The sequence below is a fragment of the Oncorhynchus mykiss genome, chromosome 13 (genome assembly GCF_057628025.1).
Source record: "Oncorhynchus mykiss isolate SJ-2025 chromosome 13, ASM5762802v1, whole genome shotgun sequence".
Taxonomy (NCBI): Eukaryota; Metazoa; Chordata; class Actinopteri; order Salmoniformes; family Salmonidae; genus Oncorhynchus; species Oncorhynchus mykiss.
The window spans coordinates 22,265,467-22,292,817 of NC_143034.1; the positions used below are offsets into that span (position 1 = coordinate 22,265,467).

A 27,351-nucleotide genomic window follows, 5' to 3' on the forward strand; every position below is an offset into this window, starting at 1 on the left:
GGTAGGTTACTTCGACTTATATTTTTTTGTAGTAGCTGGTTAGCAAGGAATTTCTCAAATTGTTAGCAATATTTGGACTTTCAACGTACAATTGATTTTAGACAGATTGGGTAGTTCACCTTGGTACTGGGTGGTCACTGGGTTTCTTGTCCTGTGGAATAGAACAACCTTGTGGTTAAAGATACCAGGGATTTTGGGGGTTTGGCAGGGTTATAAATCTAAATTACACATCACAAAATCTTATTTGCGACAAGATTACACATCAATATTATTTGCCTTGAAGATACTTGAGAAACTTTCATTGTTTTTTTAATCCATGATAGACAAGAGACGAGGGAGACTGAAATAAATCAAGCCCAATGCATTTTTTAATTTTTTTTGTTTGTATTGGTTCAGACATACTACGCAGTAGGCCTGTTATGTATGTAAAATTTATGTAAAAAAAAAACGGTGAACAGATCCGCACATGGTGTGTCATGCCGATGGGATTCGATCTTGCAACCTTTTGGTTACTAGTCCAACGCTCTAACCACTAGGCTACCTGCCGCCCCACCTTTCTGACCCTGAACAAGGCAGTTAAGCCACTGTTCCTAGGCCGTCATTGAAAATAAGAATTTGTTCTTAACTGACTTGCCTAGATAAAGGTAAAAAAAAACGAAACAAATACAACTCCCACCTGGTTGAACATTTACTTAAGGTCACCCAGCCTTTTGGACAGCAATTGCATTTTTTAACAACTGCGACCTGGCCAAGATGAAGCACAGCATTGAGTATTGTCTTTGTCACAAAGCACCTAATCAGAGGGAACATTGGACCGACAGGGTAACAATTGGAAGTGGGATGGATGCCAAAGACTTGGGCTTTCCTACAAACCCAGAATTTGTGAGCAATCGTTATTGTGTGAACAAGTCATACAGCTGTCATTCATTTAGCCCTTCTTTAACTACTAGAATATAGAGTAACAATTCCAAGCTTGACTTAATTCTAGAGGCACTCTGAGGTCAGTGGTCAAGTTCTAAGGAGAACCCCGATGGTGAAAAAGAGGACACAAAGCTCAGTGAGTAAGATACTGGAGGAGGTCTGTAACCTGCATGAGAGCTGAAAAAGCATGGAACATCTCTGTTCAAATCAGTATCTCAATCAGAGTCAGCGATCTTTCGGTGTCATTGTTAGCGATAGGTTATGAAGTGCGGTCTTTCGGTACAATCCCCATTGTATAATTATGGTAAGAATAAAATGATACCTTAAAGTGGGAGGAGTTTAATCTCTCTAGTCCTCCTGCACAAGTGAATGTTTCAGCCAACAGCTGCCAAGTGCTAAGCCTGGCTGCACATAGCAGCAGCACTGGCGGACATTTTGAGTTTCTGCTGGCAGTCCTCAGGCAGTCTATGAAAGAGGAAGGGAGTGGGGGGTGGGCATACTACGCAGTGAGCTATTAGCTGGCTAGTGTTAGTTGTACTGAATAACTGTAATATCAGCAGAATTTTTAAATTATCTTAGGTTTCATCTTGTAATCCAAGAAATATGCAAGAAACAAAACATAGTCCTGACTCAACGAGTAATTTATCTACTACCATAATTTTTTTTATGCATGTTCGCTTTATCATTGTATTGCTATTGACATTAGTTATAGGCCTTTTTAATTTATTAAGTTATTTCTATATTTTTATACTTTCACCTGTGTTACTTGTGTATCTTTTCTATCTATAGTGTGCTCAGCTGCCATTAATATTCCATACTGGTGTTCAAATCAAATGTTATTTGTCACATACACATGGTTAGCAGATGTTAATGCGAGTGTAGCGAAATGCTTGTGCTTCTAGTTCCGACAATGCAGTAATAACCAACGAGTAATCTAACCTAACAATTCCAAAACGACTACCTTATACACACACGTGTAAAGGGATAAAGAATATGTACATAAAGATATATGAATGAGTGATAGTACAGAACGGCATAGGCAAGATGCAGTAGATGGTATCGAGTACAGTATATACATATGAGATGAGTAATGTAGGGTATGTAAACAAAGTGGCATAGTTTAAAGTGGCTAGTGATACATGTATTACATAACGATGCAGTAGATGATAGAGTACAGTATATACATACACAGTGGGGCAAAAAAGTATTTAGTTAGCCACCAATTGTGCAAGTTCTCCCACTTAAAAAGATGAGGCCTGTAATTTTCATCATAGGTACACTTCAACTATGACAGACAAAATGAGAAAAAAAATCCAGAAAATCACATTGTAGGATTTTAAATGTATTTATTTGCAAATTATGGTGGAAAATAAGTATTTGGTCAATAACAAAAGTTTAACTCAATACTTTGTTATATACCCTTTGTTGGCATTGACAGAGGTCAAACGTTTTCTGTAAGTCTTCACAAGATTTTCACACACTGTTGCTGGTATTTTAGCCCATTCCTCCATGCAGATCTCCTCTTGAGCAGTGATGTTTTGGGGCTGTTGCTGGGCAACACTGACTTTCAACTCCCTCCAAAGATTTTCTATGGGGTTGAGATCTGGAGACTGGCTAGGCCACTCAGGACCTTGAAATACTTCTTACGAAGCCACTCCTTCGTTGCCCGGGCGGTGTGTTTGGGATCATTGTCATGCTGAAAGACCCAGCCACGTTTCATATTCAATGCCCTTGCTGATGGAAGGAGGTTTTCACTCAAAATCTCATGATACATGGCCCCATTCATTCTTTCCTTTACACGGATCAGTCGTCCTGGTCCCTTTGCAGAAAAACAGCCCCAAAGCATGATGTTTCCACCCCCATGCTTCACAGTAGGTATGGTGTTCTTTGGATGCAACTCAGCATTCTTTGTCCTCCAAACACGACGAGTTGAGTTTTTACCAAAAAGTTATATTTTGGTTTCATCTGACCATATGACATTCTCCCAATCCTCTTCTGGATCATCCAAATGCTCTCTAGCAAACTTCAGACGGGCCTGGACATGTACTGGCTTAAGCAGGGGGACACGTCTGGCACTGCAGGATTTGAGTCCCCGGCGGCGTAGTGTGTTACTGATGGTAGGCTTTGATACTTTGGTCCCAGCTCTCTGCAGGTCATTCACTAGGTCCCCCCGTGTGGTTCTAGGATTTTTACTCACCGTTCTTGTGATCATTTTGACCCCACGGGGTGAGCTCTTGCGTGGAGCCCCAGATCGAGGGAGATTGTCAGTGGTCTTGTATGTCTTCCATTTCCTAATAATTGCTCCCACAGTTGATTTCTTCAAACCAAGCTGCTTACCTATTGCAGATTCAGTCTTCCCAGCCTGGTGCAGGTTTACAATTTTGTTTCTGGTGTCTTTTGACAGCTCTTTGGTCTTGGCCATAGTGGAGTTTGGAGTGTGACTGTTTGAGGTTGTGGACAGGTGTCTGATAACAAGTTCAAACAGGTGCCATTAATACAGGTAACGAGTGGAGGACAGGAGCCTCTTAAAGAAGAAGTTACAGGTCTGTGAGAGAAAGAAATCTGGCTTGTTTTTAGGTGACCAAATACTTATTTTCCACCATAATTTGCAAATAAATTCATTAAAAGTCCTACAATGTGATTTTCTGGTTTTTGTTTTGTAATTTTGTCTGTCATAGTTGAAGTGTACCTATGATGAATGTTACAGGCCTCATCTTTTTAAGTGGGAGAACTTGCACAATTGGTTGCTGACTAAATACTTTTTTGCCCCACTGTACATATGAGATGAGTAATGAGATGAGTAATGTAGGGTATGTGAACATTATATTAAGTAGCATTGTTTAAAGTGGCTAGTGATATGTTCAGGTACAAGGAACATGATTGATCCCTGATTGATTGATAAATGTCAAATGTTACAACTTGTAAACATTGATATATTTGACTATGGTGTCTAACGTTACGTACTCTCTCAGGCTTGTTTTGAACATTACGGCAAAAGGTCCTTATTTTCACTTGCGTTCTTGTTTTAGGACGGAAGTAATCTAGATTTCTGGTGGTTAATTAAACGGTTCTCTCTAGCACCCTCTCTAGTTGGAGAAAAATCTTCTCCCCCCCATCAGAATGGTTTAGTCCTAGCTAGGCTGTAATTTTCCATGCAGCTACAGACTGCTAGTGTGGGGGAGGGGTGGTACTAAGTGTGTCAGGCTGTGCACTCTAGTACTGACTGCGCTGCTAGCCTGTTTTTTTTGCGGGCAAAAAGCAGTCTCTGTGCTGCATGCTTCTGCCAAAGTTACAAAAAAAAGTATATTTTGCTTTTGTTTTAATCACTTTTAAGATGGCTACCCTGGGGTAAATCCCAAAGGGGGAAAATCATTTTGTTTCCATCCTTTTGTTCTGAGTGTGTTACACTGTGCAGTTTGTCAGCCTGTGCTGGCTCAGTGTTGCCTGTGCTGGCTGTCTTGAGCCACGAGGCTGAGATTGATGGTTTCACTGTATGCACAGCCTTGCACAAGAACACTCTATGCTGAAACAGATGGAACAGTCCAACCTTAGTCCCCCTCACCCTCCCGCTTTTTTTCTTCCTCCCTCTGCTGTTGCTAGTACAATCAACACAGCCAATCGAATCACCCGTACAACCTCTGTCCAACGGAAGGCCTTCTTCTCCAGACTACTGTTCAAGGTTTACTTGAATTTCTTTCTTTTTTTGAAGACTGTTGTACAGTTATAATGATGTTTGCTCTGTTCTGACTATGATCTTGGCCTATATTTCAGTATTTAACTTAGCCATTGTTCTATATATTATTTTCCATTAAGTAGTGCTATGCTAGCCACAATTCCGAAACGTAGATAATATAATTTTTTTAGAGTGTTGTTTAAAAAAATAATAATAATAATGTTTACAGTAGTGCTGTATTTGTGTTTTGTATTAGGAGAAAATATTTGTAGATATTTTCTGTAGTAAAAAAAGTATAATTCTTGGCATTTAGATTGTCATGCCCTGCTATTTGTGTGTGAGGACATGAGAGGGTTGGGGGTGAATGCTAGAAGCCTTAAGTATTGTATTAGCAGCAATGCTTTGCAACCAGTCCGAATGTGTAAAAATATTTGTCTGACAAGTGAAAACGGTCTTGAATCATCGGCACCGGAATAAGAACAGGAGCTTTAACAGGGAGGTAATATCTTTATATCTACCAATGTTTTCTCATATTGGTTTCTTGGCTAATGGATTCTTATGGGAATCTATAAAAAATACAAAAAGCAATAAGACCACAAACGGTCTCTGATCAATACTGGGATATGAACACTGATCAAAGCTCATGTTGCGCTGGCTCCTCCCGCCTTGCCACTAATTGAAAAACACACCTGGGGTTTGAAAGGTATAGGGGCGGCAGGTAGCCTAGTGGTTAGAGCGTTGGGCCAATAACCGAAAGGTTGCTGGTTCAAATCCCCTAACTGACAAGGTAAAAATCTGTCGTTCTGCCCCTGTTCCCTGGTAGGCCTTCATTGTAAATAAGAATTTGTTCTTAACTGACTTGCCTAGTTAAATAAAGGTTCAATACAAAATATAAAATCATCTTGGATCGAGTTAACAAAAGTTTCATTATTCAGAGGCTGTCATCCGTAATTTGTTATTGTCGAGGCAGTGAAAAGTAAGAGCAGGAATTCTTGAAGATTTCTGCAGACGACCTACCTCAGCCAAATCAGTTGTGAAATTTAGCATACAAAGTTTACTCGACATTGCTGAGACTGATAGCCTACCTTTGTCTGTGTCTTGGGAGAGATCTGAAAAGGGAGGGAATTTTCACAGAAATTATTGTCTGAAAGGAGTTTCTGAAATGTATGCCATCAACCTGAGGATGCAGCAGGAGAAAATAGTCACGAAAGAAAACTGTAGCTTGGACTATGTCTTGGAGCCATAGGCTTGGAGCCCATCTCTGCCAACTTTTTGGTTTGACCAAACCTGTCTTGCTGTGTGACAGGTTTTTTGTATTTAATTTAGCCCTTTGTAGCCCTTTTGTTAATGATTTGAAAGATCAGCAGTATTTTACAAGTACTTGAGGAATTGCATACCTGTATACCTGCTTAGTAATTTTGAGATGTTTGCCAGTGCCTGTGTTGTCATATGGATGAATTCAGGAATGGGCAGATCACTGGAAATATATTTATAATGCGCTGCAATCACAGATGTGCCCATTATTTTCAAGCCTTTTGAGATTCTGTGAATTGTTGTGCTGCTGTGTAGCCACATACCCCTCTAGAATTGTTGTGAGCTATGAACAGAACACAGTACTAGTCAAGTACTACTAGCCTAGTAAATCACAAAGGTTGGTCAGAGAAGACAAACATTACCAAAGGAATAGAAGCAAGAACAAGATGGTGATGAGGAGTCTTTTTTTCCTCCAGTTTGGAGGTATACAGTGGACAGTTTACAGCTATTGCAGACCAGAAACCAATCATCTATGGCCCACATCAATCAGTAAATACTGTAGTATATAGTACAGCGGAGGACTAGCTTGAACCGCATCATGGTAGCTTCAGGAGAAAATATACCCAAACTAAATACATTTAACCTAATTGATCAGCATAACCTAACACAACATTATGTGGGATGGATGAGGATCATAACTACTTTGAAAAAGAAACTTAACCTACTTTTAATACAAATAAAAACTAACGAAACAGCCTGTGAAAAATTGGCATACAGAGCAGGTAACATATTAACATGAAGGTGATGTAAGTTGATGCACTGTTGTACTACAATGGATTGGATGCGTGTTCAGTTAGCAGTGTGTGGGGGCTCAGTCTGGCTGGCTGCGCATACAGCAGAGTTGGCGGACATTTTGTTTTTTCTGCAGTGAATCCGGAACGCGTGTAATGAAAGAGGAGTGGTGAGGGGAAGCCTACGCACAGTCTGCAGTAACATTGGAATGTTAACAGAGCTGTTGTAACATAGCAGTGATTTTATTCATTTTGTATCATATCAGAGATGAGAAAATAACATGTTAATAATTATTATAGTAAAGTTATGATGTCAAAATGTTACTGAACATATTATTTTTCATCTTCCATTCAAAGGACATTTTGGTCAAATAAGTATCTCAATCAGAGTCAGCATTCTTTTGATTTCTTTGTTAGCAATAGGAGTCCATAGAACACACAAAGAATGTCATAAATTGCGATCGTTCGATACATTCCCTATTGTATGTATAATTATGCGAAGAGTAAAATGATACCTAAAAGTAGGAGGAGTTTAAACTCTCGTCCTCTTGCTCAAGTTGATGTTTCAGTCAACAGCTGCCAAAGTGCTAAACCTGGTTGTCCATTGCACCAGCACTGGCGGACATTTTGAGTTTCTGCAGGCAGTCCTCACACAATCTATGAAAGAGGAAGGGAGTGGGGGGTGGGGGATGGGCGGTGGGGGATGGGAGTGGGCGATGGGCATACCACGCAGTGAGCTATTAGCTGGCTAGTGTTCTAGTCCCAATCAGCAGCAATTTTAAATTATCTAATTTTGGTTTCATCTCATAATCCAAGCACTATGGAGGATACAGAAAACAGGTTAGACCTGCCTCTCAAGAATGATGTTTTTATTGGCGTTTACTTTATCATAGTATTGATATTGCCATTAGTAATTATAGGCCTATTAACTAAACAATTATCATCTCACTTTCTTCTCAGAAATTCAAATTCATATCACATTTTATTTGTCACATACACCGAATACAACAGGTGTAGGTAGACCTTACAGTGAAATGCTTACTTACAAGCCCTTAACCAACAATGCTTTAAGAAGTTTTAAGAGAAATAAGGGTTAAGTAAAAAAATTTTAAAAAAAGTTACAAATAATTAAACAGCAGCAGTAAAATAACAATAGCGAGGCTATATACAGGGGTTACCGGTACAAAGTCAATGTGCGGGGGCACCGGTTAGTCAAGGTAATATGTACATGTAGGTAGCATTAAAGTGACTATGCATTGATAATAAACAGGTGGTGGTAGTAGTAGTAGTAGTGACTATGCATTGATAATAAACAGGTGGTAGTAGTAGTAGTAGCAGTGTAGAAGAGGGGTCTGGGTAGCCCTTTCATTAGCTGTTCAGGAGTCTTATGGCTTGGCTGTCGAAACGTTGGTATTACATTTTTGCATCTGAGCTCCTAGAGTGTGCGGCTCTCTTTTATTTTCAAGTTTCTACTCCGCTAGCCAGCACCTCGTCTTAATAGGTGTGCGTTTCTTTTTCTTCAAGAAGCGGTTTGCACCTAGACTTGGTACCGCTTGCTGTGTGGTTGCAGAGAGAACAGTCTATGACTAGGGTGGCTGGAGTCTGACAATTTTTAGGGCCTTCCTCTGATACCGCCTGGTATAGAGGTCCTGGATGGCAGGAAGCTTGGCCCCAGTGATGCACTGTGCCGTACGCACTACCCTCTGTAGTGCCTTGCGGTCAAAGGCCGAGCAGTTGCCATACCAGGTAGTGACGCAACCAGCCAGGATGCTCTCGATGGTGCAGCTATAGAACCTTTTGAGGATCTGAGAACCCATGCCAAATCTTTTCAGTCTCCTGAGGGGGAATAGGTTTTGTTGTGCCCTCTTCACGACTGTCTTAGTGTGTTTAGACCATGATAGTTTGTTGGTGATGTGGACACCAAGGAACTTGAAGCTTTCAACCTGCTCCACTACAGCCCCGTCGATGAGAATGGGGGCATGCTCGGCCCTCCTTCTCCTATTGTCCACAATCATCTCCTTTGTCTTGATCACGTTGAGTGAGAGATTGTTGTCCTGCCAGGTCACTGACCTCCTCCCTATAGGCTGTCTCATCGTTGCCAGTGATCAGGCCTACCATTTTTGTGTCATCGGCAAACTTGATGATGGTGTTGGAGTCGTGCCTGGCCGTGCAGTCATGAGTGAACAGGGATTTCAGGAGGGGACTAAGCACGCACCCCTGTGGGGCCCCCATGTTGAGGATCAGCATGGCAGATGTGTTGTTACCTACCCTTACCAACTGGTGGCGGCCCATCAGGAAGTCCAGGATCCAGCTGCAGAGGGAGGTGTTTAGTCCCAGGGTTCTTAGCTTAGTGATGAGCTTTGAGGGCACTATGGTGTTGAACGGTGAGCTGTAGTCAATGAATAGCATTCTCACATAGGTGTTCCTTTTGTCCAGGTGGGAAAGGGTAGTGTGGAGTGCAATAGAGTTTGTGTCATCTGTGGATCTGTTGGGGCGGTATGCAAATTGGATTCGGTCTAGGGTTACTGGAATAATGGTGTTGATGTTAGTCATGACCTGCCTTTCAAATCACGGCATGGCTACAGACGTGTGTGCTACTGGTCGGTAGTCATTTAGGCATGTTACCTTAGTGTTCTTGAGAACAGGAACTATGATCTGCTTGCAATATGTTGGTATTACAGACTGCCAGGGACAGGTTGAAAATGTCAGTGAAGACATTTGCCAGTTGGTCAGCGCATGCTCGGTAACGCAGATGAAAAACACACAACAGGTTAACATTCACAAGGCCGCAGGGCCAGACGGATTACCAGGACATGTACTCCTGTGTATCTTTTCTATCTATAGTGTGCTCAGCTGCCCTAATATGCCATACTTGTCAGGGCTCGACATAAATGCTTGTCCAGGATTTTTTTATTTTTTTTAATTGTCGGACAAGAAGAATATAAATTTAAGTTGTCCGAATGGACAAGTAAAACAAATCACACAAAATTCACAATATCAAACAAGGAGGGCCCTGATACAATATTCAATAGACAATGGCTTTAATATTCAAATCAATTTTTCATGTACATACATTTAAAAAACATGTCATAGGGTAGGTGATATGCACATCATTAGCAAAGTTTTAATGAGACTTTTAATGGCATAAATATAGGCTAAGCAGCCGTCATGTTTGACAAACATTTTGAAAGATAATTTGCCTAACATTAACATCTAAAGGCTTGATTCTGTTGACATAGGCTACACGAGGCAGGGTTTGTTCAGACTAAATGGTCACAAAACTGGAGAGTGAAGGACCGTGCCTGTTGCCAGATCACACACCTTGAATCTGAGCAGAAGCATTTTGAAACTATTTAACCATAAATGTAATTGTCTAAAACTTGGAAGTTTTATGTGTCATATTAGTAACCAATGCTAGTTGATGCATCTTTAAATCTCCCCTCTTTCTTAATTTCTAATGGATATTTTCTTCTCTGTCACATAAAACCACTTGGTATTTTCCTGCTAATTGCATTTTAGAACATTTGCGCATATCCAACAGCCATGTGCGCCATTGTTGAGCTTATAATAAGATTTATTTTTAAACTTTAGCAACATTTTATGCTAAATGGTCTGACCTGTTGCATCAGCCTCCATTATTTTTTACAATTTTTTAATCTACGGTGGTTGTATGAATTTTGGATCTGTCATCCCAGAATTCTCCCCGGGTCTGTTTTTAAACCATAGATGTATTGTTTATCGTCCCAGGGATGACAGGACGAGCCCTGTAGGCAATTATTTTCTAAAGACATAAAAAGTATTTGGTTGTAATTGTAATGGTGCAATATTTTATTGGCTACCGAAAATGGCCAACCATCCTCCAGAAGAGCCTTGAAGCGGTAGTGTTGTATTTTGAGACATTGAACGTCCAACGAAGCCATTAGGCTGAGTGTGGCCAACATTTTTGTCTGATTCTCTATGGTAAAAAATATAGAACTGCATTTTATTTTGAAAAGTGGTTCCTTGCATCATACAATGATGTGAAAATTGTGTCACAGACCTTTTTTTTTGGAACAAGTGTTTGAGCTTTTGGACATGTAAAAAATGGCAAAAAAAAGTTAATTTCAAGCCCAGCTGGTGTAAAGGCACATGGAGAATAATTGATCCCTGTATTGATTGATATCTGTCCAGTTGTACAAGGCTTTTTTTTTAACATAACAGTTAAAGGTCCTTATTTTCATTAGCGTTCTCATTTTAAGACAGAAGTAGTCTAGATTTCTGGTATTTTAATTAAACAGTTTTATCTCTCCAGCTCCCTCTCTAGTTGTAAAAAAAAATATCTTCCCCCTACCTCTGTCAGAATGGTTTAGTCCTAGCTAGGCTGTAAATTTCCATGCTGCTGCAGACTGCCAGGGTGGGTGGGGGAGGGGTGGCCGCTAAGTGTGTCAGGCTGTGCACTATAGCACTGACTGTGCTGTTAGCCTGTTTTTTTTGCGGGCAAAAAGAAGTCTGTGCTGCATGCTTCTGCCAAGTTACTAAATAAGTAGTATATTTTGCATTTGTTGTAGTAACTTTTAAGATGGCCATTGTGAGGTAAATCCTAAAGGCAAAAAATTACCTTTTGTTCTGAGGGTGTTACATTGTGCAGTTAGTCAGTCTGTGCTGGGTCAGTGTTGCCTGTGCTGGCCGTGTTTAGCGATGAGACTGTGATGGTTTCACTGTGCGCCCGTGTGCACAACCTTGCAAAAGAACACACTATGCTGAAACAGATGGCACAGTCCGACCTCAGCCCCCCTCACCCTCCCACTTTTTTTTTTCTTCCTTCCTGTGCTGTTGCTAGTTCCCTCAACACAGCTAAACGAATCACGCGTATAACCTCTGTCCAATGGAAGGCCTACTTCTCTAGACTACTCCTTTTCAAGGTTTACTTACATTTTTATATGTATATTTTTAAACAGCCAAGTTACTCTATTCTGACTAGTATCTAAACTTCAGTATTCTATTTTTTGTTTGTTCGCTAAAGAGTGCTACGCTAACAATTCTTCCAAAACGTAGATAATGTGTTTTTTTTTGTTATTTATGTAACACTAATGGCGTTGTATTTGGTCATTGTGTGTTTTTGTCTTAGGAACATTTGTATTTTTTGGGGGGGTATAAAACATACGCAAATGTTTGACATTTAGATATTTATGTCCAGCTATTTGTGTGATAGGAAGTGAGAGGGTCTGAACAGTTGGGGGACAATACTAGAAACATTAAGTATTGTGATGGCAGCAATGCTTTGCTACAATTTAGAATGTGTAAAAACTTTTTGTCTGACAAGTGAAAAAGATATTGAATCATCATTGGCACCAGAATAAGAACACGAGCTTGAACAGGAAAGTGATCCCTTCATATCTACCAATATTTTCTCCTCTTAGTTAACCGGCTAATTGAGTCAAATAAGGATCTTAGAAAATGAACTTTAAAAGGCGATAAAACCACAAACTGTCTCTGATCAATACTGGGATATGAACACTGATCAAAGCTCATGTTGCATGGCTCCTCCCACCTTGCCACTAATTGAAAATCACACCTGACGTTTGAAAGGTAGAGATCATCTTGGATCGAGTCCAATTAACAAAAGTCTAATTATTCAGAGGCTGTTAAGTCATTTGTGCTTGTCGAGGCAGTGGAGAAATTCTTGAAGATTTCTGCAGACCACCCACCTCAGCCAAATCAGTTGTGAATGTAAAATTCAACGTACAATGTTTACTCAACATTGCTGAGACTGATCGTCTACCTTGTGCATTGGGAGAGATCTAAAAGGGGAGGGAATTTTCACAGAAATTGTAATCTGAAAGGAGTTCCTGAAATGTATGCCATCGGCCTGAGGATGCAGCTCACATTGGTCTAGCAACAGAACATTAGAGCACTCTGCACTTGGATCAGGGCCTTATTTAACAGGAGAGAATATTCATTAAATAAAACTGTATCTTGGACTAGGCTTGAAGCCCAGCCCGTCTCTGCTAACTTTTTGGTTTGACCATATCCTCTCACTGCTGTGTAGCAAGGCAGGCAAGTTGTATTTATTCACTTTTTACTTCGTATTGCCCTATGCTAATGCTAATGATTGAAAGATCAGTACTATTTTACAATGACAAATGAGAGGACTTGCCTTCCTGTATACCTGCATAGTTTTTAAAAGTAATTTTCAGTTGTTTGCCAGTGCCTGTGTTGTCATACGGATGAAATCAGGAATGGGCAGATCGCTGGAAAGATATTTATTATGCGCTGCAATCACAGATGTGCCCATGAATTTTCAAGCCTTTCCCTGATTTTACACACCTGTGAATTGTGCTGCTGTGTAGCCACATATCCCTCTGGAATTGTTGTGAGCTTTGAACAGAACACAGTACTAGTCAAGTACTATTAGCCTAGTAAAGCACTAGTGTTGGTCAGAGGAGACAAACATTACCAATGGAATAGAAGCAAGGACAAGATGGTGATGAGGCGTCTTTTTTTTCCTACAGTGGACAGTTGACACCTATTGCAGACCAGAAACCAATCATCTATGGTCCACATCAATCAGTAAATGCTGTAGTATATAGCATAGCGGAGGATTAGCTTGAACCGCATCATGGGAGCTTCAGGAGGAAAATTTACCCAAACGAAATACATTTAACCTAATTGATCAGCATAACCAAACAGAAAATGGTGTGGGATGGATGAGGAAGTACATAATAACTACTTTAGAAAAAATATACAATTTGTAAAAAGCAAACCTAACCTACTTTTTATACAAATAAAAACGAACAAAACCATCTATGTGAAATTGGCATACAGAGCAAATAATTTAACATGAAGGTGATGTAAGTTGATGCACTGTTGTACTACAGTGGATTGGATATGTGTTCAGTTAGTAGCGTGTGAGGGCTCAGCCTGGCAGTGCACACAGCAGAACTGTCGGACATTTTGTTTTTTTCTGCAGTGAATCCAGAACGCGGGTAATGAAAGAGGATTGGGGAGAGGAAATGACGTGCACTGTGTAGTAACATTGGAATGTGAACAGCGCCATTGTAACATAATAGGATGTGATTTCACCTCATTCGTTTTATATCAAGGAAACTCATCAGAGATTAGAAAATAACATGTTAAAAATTCTTATTGTAAAGTCTAGGGAAAAGGTGACTAAACTATTTTTCATCATCCATTCGAAGACATTTGGGTAAAATCAGTAGTGCAATCTTTTGGTTCCTTTGTTAGCAATAGTCCATACAAGAGACAAATAATGTTATTCTCAATCTTTCGGTAGGATCAAAAATATGAATGCAACATATGAAGTGTTGGTCTCATGTTTCATGAGGTGAAATAAAAGATCCCAGAAATGTTCCATATGCACTAAAAGCTTATTTTTCTCATCTTGTTGACCAATTAGTTTACATCCCTGTTAGTGAGCATTTCTCCTTTGTCAAGATAATCCATCCACCTGACATGTGGCATATCAAGAAGCTGATTAAACATCATGATCATTACACAGGTGCACCTTCTGCTGGGGAAAATAAAATGCCACTCTAAAATGTGCATTTTTGACACACAATACAATGCCACATGTCTCAAGTTTTGAGAGAGTGTGCAATTGGCACGCTGACTGCAGGAATGTCCAACAGAGCTGTTGCCAGAAAATGTAATGTTCATTTCTTTACCATAAGCCGCTCCAGCGTCGTTTTAGAGAATTTGGCAGTACATCCAACTGGCCTCACAACCGCAGACCACTTTTAACCATGCCAGCCCAGGACCTCCACATTCGGCTTCTTCACCTGTGGGATTGTCGATGAGACCAGCCACCCGGACAGCTGATAAAACCATGGGTTTGCACAACCAAAGAATGTCTGCACACGCTGCCAGAAACAATCTCGGGAAGCTCATCTGCGTGCTCGTTGTCATCACCCGGGTCTTGACCTGACTGCAGTTTTGCGTCGTAACTGATTTCAGTGGGAAAAGGCTCCATTCGATGGCCACTGGCATGCTGCAGAAGTGTGTTCTTCACGGATGAATCCCGATTTCAACTGTACCGGACAGATGGCAGAGAGCGTAGAGTGTATGACGTCGTTTGGGCGAGCGGTTTGCTGATGTCAACGTTGTGAACAGAGTGCCCCAGGGTGCCATTGGGGTTATGGTACGGGCAGGCATAAGCTGCACACAATGAACACAATTGCATTTTATAATTTGTGATTTGAATGCACAAAGATCTGCCGCCATCACCTCATGTTTCAGCATGATAAGGCACAGCCCCATGTCTCAAAGATCTGTACACAATTTCTGGGAGCTGAAAATGTCCCAGTCCTTCCATGGCCTACATATTCACAAGACATGTCACCAATTGAGCATGTTTGGGATGCTCTGGATCAATGTGTACGACAGCGTGGTCCAGATCCCTCCGATATCCATCAACTTCACACAGCCATTGAAAAGGAGTGGGACAACATTCCACAGGCCACAATCAACAGCCTGATAACCTCTATGCGAAGGAGATGTGTCGTGCTGCATGAGGCTAATTGGTGTTCACACCAGATACTGACTAGTTTTCTGATCAATGCCCTTACCTCTTTTTAAAGAAATGTGACCAACAAATATATATCCAAAAATGTAAAATCCATAGATGAGGGCCCAATTAATGAATTAATTCATTTGAATGGACTCATTTCCTTATATGAACTGTAACTCAGTAAAATCTTTGACATTTTTGCTTGTTTTTGTTAAGTGTATAATTATGTGAAGTGTAAAATGATACCTAAAAGTAGGAGGAGTTTAATCTCTCTAGTACTCCTGCACAAGTGAATGTTTCAGCCAACAGCTGCCAAGTGCTAAACCTGACTGTGCACAGCAGCAGAACTGGTGGACATTTTGAGTTTCTGCTGGCAGTCCTCGCGCAGTCTATGAAAGAGGAAGGGAGTGGGGGATGGGCATACTACGCAGTGAGCTATTAGCTGGCTAGTGTTAGTTCTACTGAATAACTGTAATATCAGCAGCATTTTTAAATTATCTATTTTTGGTTTCACCTTGTAATCCAAGAACTATGCAGGAAACAGAAAACATAGTCCTGACTCTCAAGAAGGAGTAAACTATCAACTACCATATTATTTTATGCATGTTCGCTTTATCATTGTATTGCTATTGCCATTAGTGATTATCAACCTTTTTAATTAATACAAATACTTATTTCTAAACAATTATCACACTTCTCAGAAATTGTGTTACACCTGTGTTACTTGTGTACCTTTTCTATCTATATTCCATAATGGTGTTAAGGTACAAGGAACATGATTGATCCCTGTATTGATTGATATTTGTCAAGTTTTACAACTCGTAAACATTAATACAGTTAACTATGGTGTCTAAGATTATATACTCGCTCAGGCTTTTAATTTGTAATTTTTTTTTTACATTACACCAAAGGTTCTTTTTTTCATTTGCGTTCTTATTTTAGGACAGAAGTAGTCTAGATTTCTGGTGGTTAATTAAATGGTTCTCTCGACCTCCCTCTCCAGTTATAAAAAAACATCCTCCCCCTACTTCTACCTGAATGGTTTAGTCCTAGCTAGGCTGTAGTTTTCCATGCAGCTGCAGACTGCTAGGGTGGGGGAGGGGTGGTACTAAGTGTGTCAGGCTGTGCACTTTAGTACTGACTGTGTTGCTAGCCTTGTTTTTTTTGCAGGCAAAAAGATGTCTGTGCTGCATGCTTCTGCTAAATTTACTAAAAATATTTACATGTATTGTTGTAGCTTTTATTATGGCTACCCTGAGGTAAATCCCAAAGGGAGAAAATCCTTTTGTTTCCATATGTTTTGTTCTGAGGGTGTTACATTGTGCAGTTTGTCAGCCTGTGCTGGGTCAGTGTTGCCTGTGCTGGCTGTGTTGAGCCATTAGGCTGAGACTATGGCAGTTTCACTGTGTGCACAACTTTGCACAAGGACACTCTAGGCTGAAACAGATGGAACAGTCCAACCTTAGCCCCCCTCACCCTCCTGCTTTTTTTCTTCCTCCCTCTGCTGTTGCTAGTTCCCTCAATCAACACAGCCAAATGAATCACGTGTACGATTTCTGTCCAACGGAAGGCCTTCTCCAGACTACTCCTGTTCAAGGTTTACTTGAACTTTTTTTGAAGAATGTTGTACACCTATAAGGGTGTTGCTCTATTCAAATCAAATCAAATTTTATTTGTCATATACACATGGTTAGCAGATGTTAATGCGAGCGTAGCGAAATGCTTGTGCTTCTAGTTCCGACAATGGAGTAATAACCAACGAGTAATCTAGCTAACAATTCCAAAACTACTACCTTATACACACAAGTGTAAAGGGATAAAGAATATGTACATAAAGATATATGAATGAGTGATGGTACAGAGCGACATAGGCAAGATGCAGTAGATGGTATCGAGTACTGTATATACATATGAGATGAGTATGTAAACAAAGTGGCATAGTTTAAAGTGGCTAGTGATACATGTATTACATAAAGATGCAGTCGATGGTATAGAGTACAGTATATACATATACATATGAGAGAAATAATGTAGGGTATGTAAACATTATATTAAGTAGCATTGTTTAAAGTGGCTAGTGATATATTTTACATCAATTTCCATCAATTCCCCTTAAAGTGGCTGGAGTTGAGTCAGTGTGTTGGCAGCAGCCACTCAATGTTAGTGGTGGCTGTTTAACAGTCTGGTGGCCTTGAGAGAGAAGCTGTTTTTCAGTCTCTCGGTCCCTGCTTTGATACACCTGTACTGACCTCGCCTTCTGGATGATAGCGGGGTGAACAGGCAGTGGTTCGGGTGGTTGTTGTCCTTGATGATCTTTATGGCCTTCCTGTGACATCGTGTGGTGTAGGTGTCCTGGAGGGCAGGTAGTTTGCCCCCGGTGATGCGTTGTGCAGACCTCACTACCCTCTGGAGAGCCTTACGGATGTGGGTGGAGCAGTTGCCGTACCAGGCGGTGATACAGCCCGACAGGATGCTCTCGATTGTGCATCTGTAGAAGTTCGTGAGTGCTTTTGGTGACAAGCCGAATTTCTTCAGCCTCCTGAGGTTGAAGAGGCGCTGCTGCGCCTTCTTCACAATGCTGTCTGTGTGGGTGGACCAATTCAGTCTGTCTGTGATGTGTACGCCGAGGAACTTAAAACTTACTACCCTCTCCACTACTGTTCCATTGATGTGGATAGGGGGTGTTCCCTCTGCTGTTTCCTGAAGTCGACAATCATATCCTTAGTTTGTTGACGTTGAGTGTGAGGTTATTTTCCTGACACCACACTCCGAGGGCCCTCACCTCCTCCCTGTAGGCCGTCTCGTCGTTGTTGGTAATCAAGCCTAGCACTGTTGTGTCGTCCGCAAACTTGATGATTGAGTTGGAGGCGTGCATGGCCACGCAGTCGTGGGTGAACAGGGAGTACAGGAGAGGGCTCAGAACGCACCCTTGTGGGGCCCCAGTGTTGAGTATCAGCGGGGTGGGGATGTTGTTACCTACCCTCACCACCTGGGGGTGGCCCGTCAGGAAGTACAGTACCCAGTTGCACAGGGCGGGGTCGAGACCCAGGGTCTCGAGCTTGATGACGAGTTTGGAGGGTACTATGGTGTTAAATGCTGAGCTGTAGTCGATGAACAACATTCTCACATAGGTATTCCTCTTGTCCAGATGGGTTAGGGCAGTGTGCAGTGTGGTTGAGATTGCATCGTCTGTGAACCTATTTGGGCGGTAAGCAAATTGGAGTGGGTCTAGGGTGTCAGGTAGGGTGGAGGTGATATGGTCCTTGACTAGTCTCTCAAAGCACTTCATGATGACGGAAGTGAGTGCTACGGGGCGGTAGTCGTTTAGCTCAGTTACCTTAGCTTTCTTGGGAACAGGAACAATGGTGGCCCTCTTGAAGCATGTGGGAACAGCAGACTGGGATAGGGATCGATTGAATATGTCCGTAAACACACCAGCCAGCTGGTCTGCGCATGCCCTGAGGGCGCGGCTGGGGATGCCGTCTGGGCCTGCAGCCTTGCGAGGGTTAACACGTTTAAATGTTTTACTCACCTCTGCTGCAGTGAAGGAGAGTCCGCATGTTTTGGTTGCGGGCCGTGTCAGTGGCACTGTATTGCCCTCAATGCGGGCAAAAAAGTTATTTAGTCTGCCTGGGAGCAAGGCATCCTGGTCCGTGACTGGGCTGGTTTTCTTTTTGTAATCTCCGTGATTGACTATAGACCCTGCCACATACCTCTTGTGTCTGAGCCATTGAATTGCGACTCTACTTTGTCTCTATACTGACGCTTAGCTTGTTTGATTGCCTTGCGAGGGAATAGCTACACTGTTTGTATTCGTTCATGTTTCCGGTCACCTTGCCCTGATTAAAAGCAGTGGTTCGCGCTTTTAGTTTCACGCGAATGCTGACTAGTATCTTGGGCGACATTTTAGTATTGAACTTGGATATTGTTATATTTTTTTGTACCGTGAAGGAGTGCTGTGCGAACCCCAATTCCAAAACGTAGATGTTTTTTATGAAGTGTTAATTATTTTCTAATATTTTTTACAATAGCGCTGTATTTATGTTTTGTATTAGGAAAAAGTATTTTTATTTATTTTCTCTAGTAAAAAAGTAGCAGCTTTGACATTTAGATTGTCCATGCCCTGCTATTTGTGGACAATGAGAGTTTAAAAGAGTTGGGGGGGAATGCTGGATGTCTGAAGTATTGTGTTAGCAGCAATGTTTTTCAACCAGTCTTGATGTGTAAAAATATTTGTCTGACAAGTGAAAAAGGTCTTGAATCATCATTGGAACCGGAACAAGAACAGGAGCTTTAATAGGAAGTTGATATCTCTATATCTACCAATATTTTCTCCTATTGTTTTCCTGGCTAATGGAGTTCTATGGGAATGTTAGAAAAAAAATATTAATGCTACAAAACCACAAACGGTCTCTGATCAACGCTGGGATATGAACACTTATCAAAGCTTGTGTTGCGTGGTTCCTCCCGCCTTGCCACTAATTGAAAAACACACCTAAGGTTTGAAAGGTAGAAATGAGCTTGCATCAAGTCCAATTAACAAACGGGTCATTATTCAGAGCTGTCAACAGTAATTTGTTCTTGTCGAGGCACTGAAGTAAGAGCAGGAATTCTTGAAGTTTTCTGCAGACCACCTACCTCAGCCAAATCAGTTGTGAAATTCAACATACAATGTTTCATCAACATTGCTGAGACTGATCGCCTACCTTTGCCTGTGTATTGGGAGAGATCTGAAAGCAGAGGGAATTTTCACAGAAATTCTAATCTGAAAATAGTTTTTGAAATGTATTCCATCAGCCTGAGGATGCAGCTCACATAGGCCTAGCAACAGAACATTAGGGCACTCATTTAACAGGAGAAAACATTCACTAAATAAAATGTAGTATGGACTATGGCTTGGAGCCCATCCTAACTCTGCTAACTTTTTGGTTTATCCAAACCTTCAAGACAGGTTTTTTTTCTTATTATTGCCCGATGCTAATGATTTTAAAGATCAGCAGTGTTTTACAATGACAAATGAGAAAAATTGCCTTCCTGAATAACCAAATAGTTTTTAAAAGTAATTTTGAGACGTTAGCCGGTGCCTGTGTTGTCATACGGATGAATTCAGGAATGGGCAGATAACTGGAAAGATATTTATAATGCGCTGCAATCAGAGATATGCCGATAAATTGTAAAGTCTTTCCCTGATTTTACACATCTGAATTGTTGTGCTGCTGTGTAGCCACATACCCCTCTAGAATTGTTATGAGCTATGAACAGAACACAGTACTAGTCAAGTACTACTAGCCTAGTAAATCACTAGTGTTGGTCAGAGGAGACAAACATTACCAAAGGAATAGAAGCAAGAACAAGATGGTGATGAGGAGTCTTTTTTTCCTCCAGTTTGGAGGTATACAGTGGACAGTTTACAGCTATTGCAGACCAGAAACCAATCATCTATGGCCCACATCAATCTATAATTGCTGCAGTATATAGTACAGCGGAGGACTAGCTTGAACCGCATCATGGACCTTCAGGAGAAAATATACCCAAATGAAATACATTTAACTAATTGATCAGCATAACCTAACAGAAAATGGTGGGATGGAGGAGGAAGTACATCATAACTACTTTGAAAAAATATACATTTTGTAAAAAGCAAACTTTAACTTTTTATACAAATAAAAAAAAGCAAATGAAACCGACTGCAAAATTGGCATACAGAGCAAATACTTTATTAACATGGAGGTGATGTAACTTGATTCAGTGGATTGAATGTGTTCAGTTAGTAGCCTGTGAGGGCTCTGGCTGTGCACACAGCAGAGCTGGTGGCCATTTTGTTTTTTCTGCAGTGAATCCAGAACGCGGGTAATGAAAGAGTGGGGGAGGGGAGGACTACGAGCACTGTGCAATAACAGTGGAATGTGAACAGCGCTGTTGTAACATAACAGGATGTGATTTCACCTTTTTTAGTTTTTTTTAACATGTTAATAATTTTTGTTGTAAAGTTATGAGGAAAAATGTTACTGAACATAATTTTTCATCATCCATTCGGAGGACATCTTGGTCAAATCAGTATTTCCATCAAAGAGTCAGCGATCTTTTGGTTTCTTTGTTACTAATAGGATTCAATACATGAGACAAATAATGTTACAAATTGCGATATTTGTGTACAATCCCCGTTGTATGTATAATGAAGAAAAATATGAACACAACATGTAAGCTGTTGGTCACATGTTTCCTGAGCTGAAAAATAGATCTCAGACATTTTCCATATGCACAAAAAGCTTATTTCTCTCATTTTGTGCATACATTTGTTTACATACATGTTAGTGAGCATTTTTCCTTTGCCAAGATAATCCATCCACCTGACAGGTGTGGCATATCAAGAAACTGATTAAACAGCATGATCATTAACAGGCCACTCTAAAATGTGCATTTTTGTCACCAATGTCAAGTTTTGAGGGAGTGTGCAATTGGCATGCTGACTGCTGGAATGTCCACCATATATATATATTTTACCATAAGCCGTTTCCAACGTTGTTTTAGATTTGTAGTATGTCCAACCGACATCACATCCGCAGTCCACGTGTAACCACGGCAGCCTAGGACTTCCACATCCGGCTTCTTCACTTGTGGGATCCTCGATGAGACCAGCCACCCGGACAGCTGATGAAACTGTGGGTTTGCACAACCAAAGAATTTCTGCACAAACTGTCTCGGAAAAATCATCTGCGTGCTCGTTGTCCTTACCAGGGTCTTGACCTGACTGCAGTTTTGCGTCATAACCGATTTCAGTGGGAATAGCCTCCCTTCGATGACCACTGGTACGCTGCAGAAGTCTGCTCTTCACGGATGAATCCCGATTTCAACTGTACCTTGCAGACAGTGTAGCGTGTATGTGTGGGCGAGTGGTTTGCTGATGTCAATGTTATGAACAGAGTACCCCATAGTGGCGTTGGGGTTATGTTATGAGCAGGCATAAGCTATGAACACAATTGCATTTTATCGTTTGCGATTTGAATGCATGAAGATCTGCCGGCATCACATCTTGTTTCAGCATAATGCACGGCCCCTTGTCGCAAGGATCTGTACACAATTTGTGTACAGATCATGTACGACCGCGTGATCCAGATCCCACAGGCCACAATCAACAGCCTGATAACCTCTATGTGAAGGAGATGTTGCACTGCATGAGGCAATTGGTGGTTACACCACATACTGACTGGTTTTCTGATCTATGCCCCTACCTCTTTTTAAATTGACTCATTTCTTTATATGAACTGTAACTCAGTAAAATCTTTGACATTTTTGCTTGTTTTTGTTCAGTGTATTATTATGTTTAGAGTAAAATGGGAGGAGTTTAAACTCTCGTCCTCCTGCACAAGTGAATGTTTCAGCCAACAGCTGCCAAGTGCTAAACCTGACTGTGCACAGCAGCAGAACTGGCGGACATTTTGAGTTTCTGCTGGCAGTCCTCACGCAGTCTATGAAAGAGGAAGGGAGTGGGGGGTGGGCATACTACGCAGTGAGCTATTAGCTGGCTAGTGTTTTACTGAATAACTGTAATAGCAGCAGCATTTTTAAACAATCTATTTTTGGGTTCGTCATGTAATCCAAGAACATGTAATCTAAGCACATAAAACAGTTTAGTCCTGACTCTCAACAATGAGTAAAAAACAATCAACAACCGTCTTTTTGTGTGCATGTTCGCTTTATCATTGTATTGCTATTGCCGTTAGTGATTACGTTAGGTCTGTTAAGTAAAATCCTTATTTCTAAACAATTTTATCACACTTTCTTCTCAGAAATTGTGTGTTTTCACCTGTGTTATCTTTGTGTCTTTTCTATCTACGGTGCCTTCGGAAAGTATTTAGGTTACAGCCTTATTCTAAAATTGATTAAATTGTTTTTTCTCTTCATGAATCTACACACAATACCCTGTAATGACAAAGCAAAAACAGGTTCTTCTATTTTTCTCCCCCCGCATGTGCATAAGTATTCATAGCCTTTACTTTGAAGCACATTTGGTAGCGATTACAGCCTCAAGTCTTATTGGTTAGGACGCTATGAGCTTGACACACCTGTATTTGGGGAGTTTCTCCCATTCTTCTCTGCAGAACCTCTCAATCTCTGTCAGGTTGGATGGGGAGCGTCGCTGCACAGCTATTTTCAGGTCTCTCCAGAGATGTTCGATCGGGTTCAGGTCCGGGCTCTGGCTGGGCCACTCAAGGACATTCAGAGACTTGTCCCGAAGCCACTCGTGCGCTGTGTGCTTAGGGTTGTTGTTGGAAGGTAAACCTTCGCACCCAGTCTGAGGTCCTGAGCACTCTGGTGCAGGTTTTCATCAAGGATCTCTCTGTACTTTGCTACATTCATCTTTCCCTTGATGCTGACTACTCTCCCAGTCCCTGCTGCTGAAAAACATCCCCACAGCATGATGCTGCTACCACCATGCTTCACCGTAGGGATGGTGCCAGGTTTCCTTCAGATGTGACGGTTGGCATTCAGGCCAAATAATTCAATCTTGGTTTCATCCTACCAGAGAATCTTGTTTCTCATGGTCTGTGAGTCCTTTAGTTGCCTTTTGGCAAACTACAAGCGGGCTGTTATGTGCCTTTTACTGTGGAGTGGCTTCCATCTGGCCACTCTACCATAAAGTCCTGATTGGTGGAGTGCTGCAGAGATGGGAGAACCTTCCAGAAGGACAACCATCTCCACAGAGGAATCTGGAGCTCTGTCAGAGTCACCATCGGGTTCTTGATCACCTCCCTGACCAAGGCCTTTCTCCCCCAATTGCTCAGTTTGCCCGGGCATCCAGCTCTTTGAAGAGTCTTGGTGGTTCCAACTTCTTCCATTTAAGTTCCCCTTTGTTCTTGTACCTTCAATGCTGCAGAAATGTTTTGGTTCCCTTCCCCAGATCTGTGCCTTGACACTCCTGTTTCATATCTCTACAGACAATTCCTTCGACCTCATGGCTTGGTTTTTACTCTAACATGCGCTGCCAACTGTGGGACCTTATATAGACGGGTATATGCCTTTCCAAATCATGTCCAATCAATTGAATTTACCACAGGTGGATTCAAGTTGTAGAAACAACTCAGGGATGATCACTGAAAACAGGATGCACCGGAGATACATTTTGAGTCTCATAGCAAATGCTCTGAATACTTATGTAAATAATGTATTTCTGTATGCAAAAAATCTAAACCTGTTTTCGCTTTGTCATTATGGGGTATTGTTTGTAGATTGCTGGGAATTTGTTATTTAATCAATTTTAGAATAAGGCTGTAATGTGAAACAAGTCAAGGGGTCTGAATACTTTCCGAAGGTAGTGTATAGTGTGCTCAGCTGCCCTAATATTCCATACTGGTGTTCAGGTACAAGGAACATGGTTGATCCCTGTATTGATTGATATTTGTCAAATTGTACAACTCGTAAACATTGATACATTTGACTATGGTGTCTAAGGTTATATACTCTCTCAGGCTTTTTTAAAATCATTACAGGGAAAGGTCCTTATTTTCACCTGCGTTCTTATTTTACGACAGAAGTAGTCTAGATTTCTGGTGGTTAATTAAACTGTTCTCTCTCTACCACCCTCTCTAGTTAGAAACAAATATTTCCCCCCTACTTCTTTCAGAGTGGTTTAGTCCTAGCTAGGCTGTAATTTTCCATGCAGCGTTAAACTGTGCTAGTGTGGGGGAGGGGTGGTACTAAGTGTGTCAGGCTGTGCACTCTAGTACTGACTGCGCTTCTAGCCTGAGTTTTTTTTTGCTGGCAAAAAAGCAGTCTTTGTGCTGCATGCTTCTGCCAAAGTTACTAAAAAGGGATATTTTGCATTTGTTTTAATAGGTTTTAGTATGGCCACTCTGGAAATCCTAAAGGGGAGGATCATTTTGTTTCCATCCTTTTGTTCTGAAGGTGTTACATTGTGTTGTTTGTCAGCCTGTGCTGGGTCAGTTTTTCCTGTGTTGAGCCATGAGGCTGAGACTATGACGGTTTCACTGTGTGCACAACCTTGCACAAGTACATTCTATGCTGAAACAGATGGAACAGTCCAACCTTAGCCTCCCTCACCCTCCCGCTTTTTTTCTTCCTCCCTCTGCTGTTGCTAGTTCCCTCAACACAGCCGAACAAATCGCGCGCAAGACCTCTGTCCAACGGAAGGCCTACTTCTCCAGACTACTGTTCAAGGTTTACTTGAATTTTAGATTTTAAAGAATCTTGTACACCTATACCCATGTTGCTCTATTCTGACTAGTATCTTGGACTACATTTCAGTATTTAACTTGGCTACTGTTGAAATTTATTTATTTTTTTTTGTTAAAGAGTGCTACAGTAACCACGATTCCGAAACGTAGATAATATACGTTTTTGTGTGTTATTTTTAAATAATATATTGTGCAATGGGGCTGTTTGTTTTGTATTAGGTGAAATATTTGTATATATTTTCTGTATTCGTAAAGTAGCATTTTTGGCATTTAGATTTTCATGCCCTGCTATTTGTGAGAGGAAGTGAAAGGGTCAGAACAGTTTGTAGAGAATGCTGGAAGCCTTAAGCATTATGTTTGAATATGTAAAAAACTTTTGTCTGACAAGTGAAAACTGTATTGAATAATCATTGGCACTGGAACAAGCACAGGATCTTAAACAGGAAGGTGATATCTTCATATCTACCAAAATGTTCTCCTATTGTTTTCCTGGCTAATGGAGTTCTTTTGGGATCTTAGAAAATAAAACTGTAAATGTGACAAATATCCAACACTGGGATAGCAATGCTAATCAAAACTCATGTTGCATGACTCTTCCCGCCTTGCTACTGATTGAAAACACTCCTGGGGTATGAAAGGTACAGATCATCTTGGATTGAGTCCAGTTAACAAACGTCTCATTATTCTGAGGCTGTCATTAGTCTTTGTTGAAGCAGTGAAAAGTAAGTGGAGGAATTCTTGAAGATTTCTGCAGACCACCTAGGTCACTTAAATCAGTCGTGAATGTAAAATTCAACTTAAAATATTTACTCAACATTGCTGCGAGCGATAGCCTCCATTTTCCTGTGTCTTGAGAGATCTGAAATCGAAGGGAATTAACACTGAAATAGTCATCTGAATGGAGTTCCTGAAATGTATGCCGGTAGCCTGAAGATACAGCTCACATAGGCATAGCAACAGAACATGTGAGCACTCTGTACTTGGATTAAAAGCCTCTGATTAACAGGAGAAAACATTTACTAAATAAAACTGTATCTTGGACTAGGCTTGAAGCCCAGCCCGTCTCTGCTAACTTTTTGGTTTGACCATATCCTCTCACTGCTGTGTAGCAAGACAGTCAAGAGTTTATTTAATTTGTGTTCGTATTTAATTTGTGTTCGTATTGCCCTATGCTTATAGTTGTAAGATCAGCAGTATTTTACATTGACAAATGATAGGAATTGCCTACCCGCATACTTTTTAAACGTAATTTTGAGATGTTTTCCAGTGCATGGACTTTTCAGTTACACCTGTTGCTCATAGGTCTATAAAATCCAGCACGCAGCCATGCAATCTCCATAGACAAACACTGGCAGTAGAAGGGCCTTACTGAAGCTCTGTGACTTTCAACTTGGCACGGTCATAGGATGCCACCTTTCCAACAAATCAGTTGGTAAAATGTCTGCCCTGCTAGAGCTGCCCCAGTCAACTGTAAGTGCTGTTATTGTGAAGTGGAAATGTCAAGGAGCAACAACAGCCCCAGCCGCGAAGTGATAGGCCACACAAGTTCACAGAACGTGACCGCCGAGTGCTGAAACACGTAGCGTGAAAAAATAGTCTGTCCTCCGTTGCAACACTCACTACCGAGTTTCAAACTGCCTATGGAAGCAACTTCAGCACAAGAACTGTTCGTCGGGAGCGGCATGAAATGGCTTTCCATGGCCCAGCATCCGCGCACACCAGCCTAAGATCACCATGCGCAATGCCAAGCATCGGCTGGAGTGGTGTAAAGCTCGCCACCATTGGACTCTGGAGCAGTGAAAACACGTTCTCTGGAGTGACAAATCCCATATCACCATCTGGCAGTCCGACGGACGAATCTGGGCTTGATGGATGCCAGGAGAACGCTACCTGCCTGAATGCAAAGTTCCAACTCAAGTTTGGTGGAGGAATAAGGGTCTGGGGCTGTTTTTCATGAATCGGGCTTGGCCCTTTAGTTCCAGTGAAGGGAAATCTTAACGCTACAGCGTA

The 27,351-nt window shown here is 41.2% G+C and overlaps 1 protein-coding gene across 5 annotated transcripts in view; it reads left to right on the plus strand.

Moving 5' to 3' along the window:
* The window catches only part of LOC110485708 (activating transcription factor 7-interacting protein 1), a 61,102-nt gene that overhangs the window by 7,217 nt on the left and 26,534 nt on the right, over window positions 1-27,351 (plus strand). Inside the window, exon 1 of one of the 5 annotated variants that reach the window (XM_036940349.2) lies at window positions 4,160-4,600. The exons of 2 other annotated variants lie outside the window; for them this stretch is intronic. The gene's annotated coding sequence lies outside the window, so the exon portion shown is untranslated. Of the gene's footprint in view, window positions 1-4,159; window positions 4,601-24,868; window positions 25,325-27,351 lie in introns of those variants that run through there. 2 more of the 5 variants (XM_090195771.1, XR_016485754.1) reach the window with 2 other exon arrangements.